Source organism: Heterodontus francisci, chromosome 35 (genome assembly GCF_036365525.1).
Source record: "Heterodontus francisci isolate sHetFra1 chromosome 35, sHetFra1.hap1, whole genome shotgun sequence".
Lineage (NCBI taxonomy): Eukaryota > Metazoa > Chordata > Chondrichthyes > Heterodontiformes > Heterodontidae > Heterodontus > Heterodontus francisci.
Window position 1 is genome coordinate 20,308,238 of NC_090405.1, and position 11,614 is coordinate 20,319,851.

At 48.8% G+C, this 11,614-nt stretch overlaps 2 non-coding genes across 2 annotated transcripts; both read left to right on the plus strand.

Moving 5' to 3' along the window:
- The first annotated feature begins 1,845 nt into the window (after window positions 1-1,845).
- Window positions 1,846-1,936, plus strand: trnar-ucu (transfer RNA arginine (anticodon UCU)). Its single transcript is given in 2 exon segments — window positions 1,846-1,882; window positions 1,901-1,936. It is a non-coding gene; the product is annotated as a tRNA-Arg (tRNA).
- A 9,373-nt stretch (window positions 1,937-11,309) lies between these two features.
- On the plus strand, window positions 11,310-11,383 carry trnat-agu (transfer RNA threonine (anticodon AGU)). The gene has a single exon. It is a non-coding gene; the product is annotated as a tRNA-Thr (tRNA).
- The last annotated feature ends 231 nt before the right edge of the window (window positions 11,384-11,614 follow it).

Here is an 11,614-nt window from a genome sequence, read left to right on the forward strand (position 1 = left end):
GTTTTGTATTTTCGGTCAGTTTGCTGTCGGTTCACACCCGTCTTCTCAACTTTGACATGACAGCTGCAGCATTGGCAATCCTGGTGCTGATTTCAGCATCAAGGGACAGATTGCTGGTGATTGTTGATCCAAGGTATGTGAACTGTTGACAACCTCCAAAGTGAGGTTGTCAATGTTAATGGAAAGTGTAGTCTCTACGTCCAAGTCTCTACGTCCAAGTGGAGTCTTGCCAAGATGAACAGCTTGTCGTCAGCTCTGATATACAGGTGAACACCCCCATCTGAGTCACTGAAAGTGTACAATAGCAGCATGGAGAAGAATACACCAATTAAAAAGGATGTGATAACTAGACAGTTAGAAAATAATGATATGATTGGGCAGAGTCAACATAGATTTATGAAAAGGAAAACAGGCTTGAAAAAACCCGTTGAGTTTTTTGAGGATGTTACCTGTAGAACAGATAAAGGAGAACCAGTGGATGCTTTGGTAATGTCCCACACAGGAGGTGAGTAAACAAAATTAGAGCACATAGGATTGGGGATAATATACTGGTGTGGATTGAGAATTGGTTAACAGACCGAAAACAGAGAGCAGGAATAACGGGTCCTCCTCAGGATGGCAGGCTGTTACTATTGGGGTACTGCAAGGATCAGTGTTGGAGCCACAGCTGTTAACAACCAAAATAAATGATTTGGATGTGGGGATTAAATGTAATATTTCCAAGTTTGCAGATGACACAAAGCTAGGTGAAGTGTGAGCTGTGAGAAGGATGCAGAGAGGCTTCCAGGGAACCTGGAGAGGCTAAGTGAATGGGAAAGAACATGGCAGATGGAATATAATGTGAATAAGTGTGAAGTTCTCCACTTTGGTGGAATAAACAGAAAGACAGAGTATTTCTTCAATGGTGAGAGGTTGGGAAGTGTTGATGTCCAAAGGGACCTGGGTGTCCTTGTTCATGAGACACTAAAAGCTCTTGTGCAGGTGCAGCAATCAATTAGGAAGGCAAATGGTATGTTGGCCTTCACACGAGGGGTCTGGAGTACGGGAGTAAAGATGTCTTGTTGCAATTGTATAGAGCCTTGGTGAAACCGCGCTGGAGTATTGTGTATAGTTTGGTCTCCTCATCTAAGGAAGGATATACTTGCCATAGAGGGAGTGAAACAGAGGGTCACCAGACTAATCCCTGGGATGGTGGGACTGAAACTGGGCCTGTATTCCTTAAAGTTTCGAAGAATGAGAGGTGATCTCATTGAAACTGATAAAATTCTTACAGGGTGTGACAGTGTGGATGTAGATAGGATGTTTGCCCTGGTTGGTGAGTCTAAAATCAGGGGACCAAGTCTCAGAATAAGGAGTAGGCCATTTAAAACTGAGATAGGGTTGAATTTCTACACTCAGACGGTGGTGAATCATTGGAATTCTCTACCCCAGAGAGCTGTGGCAGTTCAATCATTGAGCATGTTCAAGACAGAAATTGTTAGAAATCTTGATACTCATGACATCAAGGGATATGGGGAGAGCACGGGAAAGGGGCAGATAGAGGTCGATGATCAGCCATGATCGAATTGAATGGCAGAACAGGCTCGACAGGCTGAATGCCCTACGCCTATGTTCCTCTGTTCCGAAGAGAGTTGGCGCCAGCGCGCAGCCCTGCTTTACCCCACTGCTGATCTTGAAAGTGTCTGATGTTGCTCCATTGTAACTGATGGAACTGTGCATGTTCTCGTGGAAAGAAGAGATGATGCCCAAGAGGTCAGGAGGGCAGCCGAGTTTCCATCGCAGTTTGAAGAGTCCGTCTCTGCTGACAAGATCAAAGGCCTTGGTGATGTCATTTAAAATATGTGTGGCTCTGTGGCGCAATGGATAGTGTGTTGGACTTCTAAATAGTGATAAAGAAGGCATTCAAAGGTTGTGGGTTCAAATCCCACCAGAGTCAGATTTTGGACCAGCGACAGAAGAGCACAACGGAACAGAGAGTTCGCAAGTGTGTCAAAAGCACCGACTCAGAGACAGAACGAGAGAGAGAGGAGCACGGCAGGAGCGGAGCAGGGGTAAAAAAATCAAGGAGTGACATCACAATGGAGAGTGAGAGCAGGGAAACAGAGAGCCGCTGGGGTGAGTTTACAGGATTTGGTTCTTGCTTCGGTGCAGTGGAAGGAGCTGTTTGGTGAGGATCTGGTAAGCTGTGACATCACAGGCAAGCAGGGAGTTGATTGGTTTGGAAAAAGCTGCATGTTTGATGAGTATCTGGTCAGTGATGAAGGTCCATTTTAGTCCTAATGTTTAAAATAGTAAACAAACTAGCAGTAAGCTTAATAAAATAAACAATTGAATAAAATAATTGAAACATGTTAAGGATGACAGGACAGGTGATGTGTCACAGCTGCAGCATGTGGGAGCTCCTGGATGCCAGTGTGATCCAGAGCAAACACATCTGCAGCAAGTGTAGTATCTGTTCTTGTCAGTGCTGATTTGATTGAGAAGAGACCATGATCATTGCCTTTTGATCCTGGGGGAACTTTGAGTAAAATGGCTATAACCAATTTTCGAGTTTCGGGCCAGGGAGTGCGCAACACCGTTCGGGTGGTCGTGAAGGACAAGGAAGGAGATGCACCGGTCGATCGCACCTTCTTCATCAAGAAAATTCTCTTCAATTGCTGCGGATTTCAAGCGACGGACGTCTTCTGCCTGCAGGATTTCCCCAGCAGTGGATACTTCGACGTGACGTTCCGGAACGTCGCGGGATGCATCAAGTTTCTGAAGGCGTTCAAGGAGAAAGGGGACCGGGCGCCACTGTTGATCCTCACAGCGGAGCCGCTCTTCACATTTCCGTCACAACGGGACCGGGTGGTGACGATTCACCTCTACAACCCCCATGTTCCGGTGGTGGATGTACTCACCTTTCTCGCCAGGTACGTCGAGGTGGCCGGCAGCAGCACTGATGTCAAGGACCCCTTTGGGATCTGGACCAGCAAGCGGCAGGTCAAGGTGACCTTGAAGGTAGATCCCAGTGGAGCCATCATCCACCCTCCCTCCAGCTTCGCTATCGGGGGAAGTCGAGGCTTCTTGGTCTACGCTGGGCAGCCCAGAGTTTGCCGCACCTGTGGCAAATCTGGTCACATGGCAGCCAACTGCAGCACGGTTATTTGCAAGAACTGCAAGGAGGAAGGCCATCAGACCAAGGACTGTAAGCAGACTAAGTGTTGCAACTTGTGCGGCGCGGCAGGCCATCTCTACAAGACCTGCCCCAAACGTTGCCTCAGCTATGCTCAGGCGGCAAGGTCCAAGGAAAGGCCGGGAGAAGGTTCGACGAAGGAGTCCGCTGTTCGAAAGGAGACCAGCAACTTTCTCCGCAGTGAGGAACTTCAACCTGAGAAGGAAGGGGAGGCAGCTGAAACCAACGACCCAGCACCAACCCAGCGCCCGGAAACCCCTCCTCCACAGACAGAATCAATGGAGGAGGAGGCAGCAGATGGACAAACAGGTCAGTGGCAAGTGGTCCAGAGGAAAACCACAAAGAAAAAACATCCCAAAGCCACCACCCAAACCAGTGGCAAGAGGAGGCTCTCTTCTGAATCAGACTGCAACAACTCCTCTTCACTGGACGGGGAAATGCTGGAACGACAGCCCCTACAAAAGAGGCGGCAGAACTCCGAGATGGATGATAAAGCATCCCAGCCCCCGGGCACTGGAAGCTGTGATGGGCCCGGCGTGGCCCAACCCCAATGCCCCACACGTAACGACGTGGCCAACGCATCTCAGCTCCGGGACACCGGGAGCAAAGACACGTCTGGCGCACCTGAGCTCCGGGAGACCGGGAGCTGTGATGTTTTCGAGGAGGAACAGATGGAAGCAGCTGAGGACAACCAAATGCTCTCTGCCTACAAGACCCCCCCGATGTCACCCGTGCGGCACAAACCCTGCATGAAAAATCAGGAGGGGTTTCTGAGCCCAACCAACGTGAAACTGCTTGCGCACACGATGGGTATGCAGGAACATCCCGAAGGGGAAGGACTGGGACTAGCGAGGACGAATGGTATGGTAAGCAACAACTAATTTTTAGTTAAAAAATGGGTGTAAGAATTGCTTCCATTAATGTGCGTAGCATTAAATCTACTACGCGATGTGTTTCAACCTTGGATTACCTTGCCAAGGTCAAAGCTGACCTACTGTTTCTGCAGGAGTGTGGAATACCACACCTCAGCACCTACAGGCAGTGGTCGCGATGGTGGTCCCACGGGCCATCGATCTGGTCGGGGGGGGAATGACTGCCGTTCCTCCGGCCTGGGTATTCTGCTGCGGGGAGGTAACTTCACCATCTCCGAAGTTAAGGAGGTGGTGGGCGGCCGCCTCCTCGTAGCAGACGTGATGTACAACAACGCTCCGCTCCGGTTGATCAACGTGTACGCCCCGGTACAACGCAGCGAGCGGCTGACCGTCTTCCAGCAGCTCCCACTGCTGCTGGCGACGTCCAGGCCGGTCATCCTAGGCGGTGACTTCAACTGCATCATCGATGCGGCTGGACGATCCGGCAGTGACGACAGCAAACTGGACGCTACGTCAAGATTCCTAGTAGAAACAGTTAAGGATGCCAAACTGCACGACGTCTTCAGCAAACCTGCAGACGGAGCGCAGCGCAGATACACATGGTCAAGATCGGACGGGTCTGCCCGTTCCAGGATTGACTTCCTGTTTGTGTCCCGTGCTGTCACGGTCGGATCCACCGACGTCAAGCCGGTGTTCTTCTCCGACCACTGCCTCTTACTGGCCGACTGTCACTTACAGGACGACCAGCGGGTTGGCAGAGGGACGTGGAAGCTCAATGCGACACTGCTGACCCCAGAGTACGTTGAGGAACTCAAAAGGGATTACAAAGGTTGGAGGACCGTGAAACCCCTCTTTGAGTCTCCAGTTCACTGGTGGGAAGCGATAAAGGAGAACATCAAGAGGTTCTTCATCCACAAAGGTGTTCAGAAGGCGAGAGAGAGACAGAGGGAACTGTCCCGACTCCAGAAAATTATGCAAAATCTACTCCGGTTGCAGTCAATGGGGGTCGAGGTCAAGGAGGACCTCCAAGAGGTGAAGAGCCAGCAGGCCTCGCTCTTTGCCAAGGAGGCCTCCAAGATCATCTTCCGGTCCAGAGTCCGCTCCATCGAGCAGGATGAGACGTGCTCGCGTTACTTCTTCCAAAAGGTACACAGAGAGAGCTCTGTTATCAGCAGCCTGAAGGAAGAAGATGGCTCGGTAACGTCTTCGCAGTCCGACATACTAAGGATCAGCAAATCCTTTTATGCTGGGCTGTATGACGCGAAGCCCACAGACAGCAGAGCCTCCCAGTCCTTCCTGTCATCTATCACAGAGGTCCTAGATGACAGCAGGAGGGAGAGACTGGACAAGCCGCTAATTCTGGACGAGCTGACAAAGGCCGTCGAGTCTTTCGAGACGAGTAAAACCCCCGGGAGCGAAGGCTTACCGGTCGGTTTGTACTCGGCCCTGTGGGACTGGGTCGGCCCAGACCTGCTGGAAGTATACAAGAGTATGCTCCTGGCCGGCAGCATGTCAAAGACCATGAGAAAAGGCATCATCACCCTCATTTACAAGCAGAAGGGGGAGAGGGCAGAAATCAGAAATTGGCGGCCCATCTCACTGCTTAATGTTGATTACAAGATTCTGTCCAAAGTCATAGCCAGTCGAGTCAAGTCTGCTCTGGAGTTGGTGATTCACCCCGATCAGACCTGTACTGTACCCGGCAGGAAGATCTCTGATAGTCTCGCGCTACTCAGGGATACGATCGCCTACGTACGGGACAGGAGGGTGGACACCTGCCTCATCAGCCTGGACCAGGAGAAGGCTTTTGACAGGATATCGCACACCTACATGATGGACGTGCTTTCCAAAATGGGGTTTGGGGAGGGAATCTGCAATTGGATCCAACTGCTCTACACAAACATCAGTAGCGCAGTGTCAATCAACGGGTGGGAATCTGAAAGTTTCCCGATCAAATCTGGAGTCAGACAGGGCTGTCCTCTGTCCCCGGTCTTGTTTGTTTGCTGTATTGAACCCTTTGCTGAGTCTATTCGGAAGGATGCGAGCATAAGAGGGGTGACAATCCCAGGCAGCGGAGGCACTCAGGTCAAAACCTCCCTGTACATGGATGACGTCGCCGTCTTCTGCTCGGATCCGCTGTCCGTGCGCAGACTGATGAGCATCTGCGACCAGTTCGAACTGGCCTCGGGAGCCAAAGTTAACCACGGCAAGAGCGAGGCCATGTTCTTTGGGAACTGGGCTGATCGATCCTTTGTCCCCTTCACCGTCAGGTCAGATTACCTGAAGGTGCTGGGGATATGGTTCGGAAGGGCCGGGGCGTGCACCAAAACATGAGAGGAGCGAGTAGCCAAGGTACGACAAAAGTTGGGCATGTGGGGGCAGCGATCTCTCTCCATTGTGGGTAAGAACCTGGTCATCAGGTGCGAGGCGCTCATGTTGTTGCTCTACGTGGCGCAGGTCTGGCCCATACCCCACTCCTGCGCCGTGGCAGTCACCCGAGCCATTTTCCGCTTCGTCTGGGGATCTAAAATGGACCGGGTCCGGAGGGACACGATGTTCAAATCTCTGGACATGGGCGGGGAAAATGTACCCAACGTGGCCCTCATCCTGATGACCACCTTCGTGTGCGGCTGCATCAAGCTATGTGTAGATCCCCAGTACGCAAACTCCAAGTGTCACTACGTGCTGAGGTTCTATCTGTCCCCGGTGTTGCGAAGGATGGGCCTGGTCACATTGCCGCGGAACGCTCCGTGCAGTTGGGCGGCGCTGTACCACCTATCCTTCGTGGAGCAGTTTCTGCGGAAAAACACCTTTGACCACCGGTCCATCAGGCAGTGGTCTGCACGGAATGTCCTCAAGGCCCTACGGGAAAAGGAAACGGTGGATCCTGTCGGATGGTTCCCCGAGCAGACCGTCAAAGTCATTTGGCGGAATGCCTCATCACCAGACCTTTCAAACAAGCACCAAGACGTAGCTTGGCTGGTGGTGAGAAGGGCCCTCCCCGTCAGATCCTTCATGCACACCCGAAGTCTCGCCCCCTCCGCACAGTGCCCCCGCGTTGGCTGTGGTGGGGAAGAGACGGTCGCCCACCTCCTCCTGGAATGTGCCTTTGCAAAGTAGGTGTGGAAAGAGATGCAGTGGTTTTTGTCAAGGTTCATCCCAAGCAGCTCTGTAACACAGGAGTCTGTGCTCTACGGGCTGTTCCCAGGGACGCACACCGAGACAAACATCAACTGCTGCTGGAGGACTATCAAATCGGTGAAAGAAGCCCTTTTTTCTGCCCGAAACTTGCTGGTCTTCCAGCGCAAAGAGTTGTCCACCACCGAATGTTGCAGACTGGCACATTCCAAGGTCCAGGACTACGTGCTGAGGGACGCACTAAAGCTTGGGGCAGCCGCAGCAAAGGCTCAATGGGGAAAGACCACAGTGTAAGGTTCCCCCACCATGCTGGACTGAGGGGCTGGAACCATGGGAAGCCCCTCGAACTGTATCGTTAATATTCTCAATTGCTGTAAATGTAAAACTGTAATTGACATGACAATTGTGAAACGGAAGGGTTGGGAAGAAACTCATGACATTATTGAAAGAAACTGATCTCTTTTGCAATGTTTGTATTTTTTCGTGCTGTTTGGAAACTGTTTGGCAATGTAATTTTTACAGATTTTTATGAATAAAGTATATTTTGGGAAAAAAAAAAATCTTGTATATCGCTTCTCCCTGGCCTGCAAGGAATTTGGACTGACGATCAGCATCAGGAAGATCAAAGTTATGGGCCAGGACGTAGAGACTCCACCTTCCATCAACATCGACAACCTCACTTTGGAGGTTGTCAACAGCTTCACATACCTTGGATCAACAATCACCAGCAATCTGTCCCTTGATACTGAAATCAGCACCAGGATTTCCAATGCTGCAGCTGTCATGTCAAAGTTGAGAAGACAAGTGTGAACCGACAGCAAACTGATCAAAAATATAAAGCTCTGCGTGTACCAGGCTTGTGTTCTCAGCACCCTCCTTTATAGTAGAGAAGCATCAACAACTTATGCAATTCAAGAAAAGCAGCTGAACAGCTTCCACCTCCACTGCCTCAGATGGATATTGGGCATCTCCTGGCAGGACAGAGAGCCGAATGTGGAAGTACACCAGCGTGCAGGGATCTGCAGCATGTTTGCCCTCTTGAGTCAGCGGTGACTCTGTTGACTGAGTGATGTGTGCTGAATGGATGACGGTCGCTTTGCCAAAGACACGCTCTTTGGTGAGCTTGCTATCAGCACGAGACCAACAGGTCACCCACGTCTGTGATACAAGGACATCTGCAAAGCGAGATCTCAAGCTGACTGGGATTGGAGTCGATGCATGGGAAGTCCTTCCTGCTGACTGGAATTCCTGGAGAAAGGCATTCAGGAAGACCATGGGAAAAGCAGAGGACAAAAGAAATGACCATTTGGGGGGAAAGAGAGCCCAGAGGAAGGAAAAATTATCAGTCGACCTTGGGCCAATGATATTCATCTGTACCAGCTGCGGAAGGGATCATCACTCGCGAGTCGTCCTCTACAGCCACAACAAACGATGTTTAATACAGAAGTGACGTACACCCCGGGTGTAGCCCATCGTCTTCCGAGACGGACGATTGCCTATTACTATTACAGCTACAGCTACAACTACATGAGCGAGTCAGAGGCTGGGAACTCTGCGGCGACTAACTCACCTCTTGACTCGCCAAAGCCTGCCCACCATCTACAAGGCACAAGTCAGGAATGTGATGGAATACTCATGCCTGGATGAGTGCAGCTCCAACAACACTCAAGAGATTGACACCATCGGGTCAAAGCAGCCCACTTGATTGGCACCCCATCCACCACCTTAAACATTCATTCCCTCTAGCACCAGTGCAGAGTGGCAGCAGTGTGTAACATTTACAAGATGTACTGCAGCAACTTGCCAAGCCTCTTTCAACAGCACCTTCCAACCCACAAACTCAGCCACCGAGAAGGATAAAGGTAGCAGACGCATGGGAACATCACCACCTTCAAGTTCCCCTCCAAGTCACACACCATCCTGACTCGGCATTAGACTGCCATTCCTTCACTGTTGCAGGGTCAAAAACCAGGAACACCCTCCCAAAAAGCACTGTGGAGGTGCCAGAGGACTGAACAGTGGCAAATGTGACTTCCTATTTCAACAAAGGGTGTAAGGACAATCCAGGTAACTACAGGCCAGTTAGATTAACAGCAGTGGTGAGTAAGGTTTTAGGAACAATAATTAGGGAAAAAATCAACAGTCACTTGGAGAGATTTGAATTAATTGAGGAGAGTGAGCATGGATTAATAAATGGGAGTGCATGCTTGACTAACTGCATTTTTTGATGAACAAACAGGAAGATGATGGATTTTAAGACAGGATGGATGGTTGGATTAAGAATGGATGATAAGGTACCACATAAAAGGGTGGTTAACAAAATTGAGGTTCATGGAATAGGAGACTCCCCGTCCAATTGGATAGAAAATTGCCTTCAGGACAGAAAATAGCGAGTCGTAGTAAATGGTTCTTTGTCAGACTAGAGGATAGTCGACAGTGGGTGTTCTCCAATGGTCACTGCTCGAACCACTGCTTTTTCTGCTATATATAAATGACTAGGATCTTGGAATATAGTGTAGTATCTCAAAATATGCCGATAACACCAAACCTAGAAGAGTGGTAAACAGTAACTGCCTGCAACAGGACAGTGATAGGCTAGCAGAATGGGCAGACAGGTGGCAGATGGAATTTAATAGTGACTAGTGTGAGGTGATGCACTTTAGCAGAAGGAACAGGGAGAGGCAATATATACTTAATGGCACAGTTCTAAAGAGAGCTAAAAATAATGTTTGTTGTAAGTGGCTTGTTGGTCTGGGGGTATGTTTTTCACTTTGTGTGTGTGATTGGATAGCATGTGAAAGGTCCTGTTTTCAAATCCTGCATGACTCCTACTTCATTTGTATTTTTAGTTGAAGGTCATCGATTGGTTGCAGCCTTACAAAAAGCGGAGTTGACTTTCACACGGAGCCTGTTTGAGGACCAGAGAACTGGATTCAAAGAGCCTGTTGACAAAATTGAAATGAACTAAATGTACAGATTGCCAAGTGTGTGTATGAAGGTGAAGCAGTAACTGAGAGCTGGATCCAAAAACAACACGACTGGGTTCTGGTATGGAATGGAATTCTTCAGTGTTTCTGTTGTTTGTCTTGGATTAACTCATCGATTTTTTGTTTTTCACTTTGCCGATGCATTTGAATAATTGTGGATCCTTCTTCAGGGTATTTTCTTTCACCAGGTAGTTCTGCTCTCTGATGATGTTGATCGTAATCAGCTTCAACTCGCTGATTGTTTTGGAAGTGAGCAGATTTCCTTTGCTTGAGTCTACGACATGTAACTCAATCTGACATGTGGATCCATGGGAGGATTTGAAAGCCACCCCAGCGTCGGAGCATACAGTTGCATCCATCCAATAAGAGACCGAGTAGAAGTGATAGTTCAGTCAGTCGAACATGAGACGTTTAATCTCAGGGTTGTGAGATTGAGTGCCATTCTGTTTCTCCATTTTTTTAGGCTTCATCAGCAGAGAGTACAAGGAGTGTTTGAAATGAAATTCAACAACAGTATGAGAAAGTCTCACTTTGATTCGGGAATCTTATCTCTCTGCAGCATCTCGCTGTGAAAAATTGAACTTTATCTCATTTCATTCTCAGCTCAGGGTCAGTGCGTCTCAGTGGGACTTCTGGCTGACTCCCGCTTCACAATCCATCAGTGCTGAGAAAGCAATGGGGAATATTACTCACATGTTGTGTTCTGTAACCTTTCAGAAACAATTGAATTATGTATTTTCTTCCAAAACATTCATTCTCAGTCCTGGGAAAAATAGAGTATATGATTGACTGTATCAGTAAGTGGGAAAAGTTAAAATATGTTGTGACCAGTGGAGAAATGGGATGAGAATAAATAGCAAAATACTGCGGATGCTGGAAATCTGAAATAAAAACAAGAAATGCTGGAACCACTCAGCAGGTCTGGCAGCATCTGTGGAAAGAGAAGCAGAGTTAACGTTTCAGGTCAATGACCCTTCTTTGGAAGTTCCGAAGAAGGGTCACTGACCCGAAACGTTAACTCTGCTTCTTTTTCCACAGATGCTGCCAGACCTGCTGAGTGGTTCCAGCATTTCTTGTTTTTATTTGAGAATAAATAGTGCCCTTCTCCAATTTCAACTGCGCAAACGCTTTCAATCTGGCTCTGTAGCTTAGTTGGTTACAGCACCTGTCTAGTAAACAGGAGATCCTGGGTTCAACTCCCAGCAGAGCCTTATTACAGTGTGCTTTGGAAGTTTCCTAATCAATAATTTTATCGATGTCTTGTGAACTTTGACTTAGAATTCAAATTAGATAATGAATTTCAGTCACAGGAGAAAACAGCCATTGTGAAGGATGTGAGTTTGGAATGGCTGTTCCTCCTTGCACAGAAATTCAGTGCTGATATTTCAAAGGCAACTTCTTTCATAGAAGTTTGTTCACAGATGCATTCAACCTGGAAAACA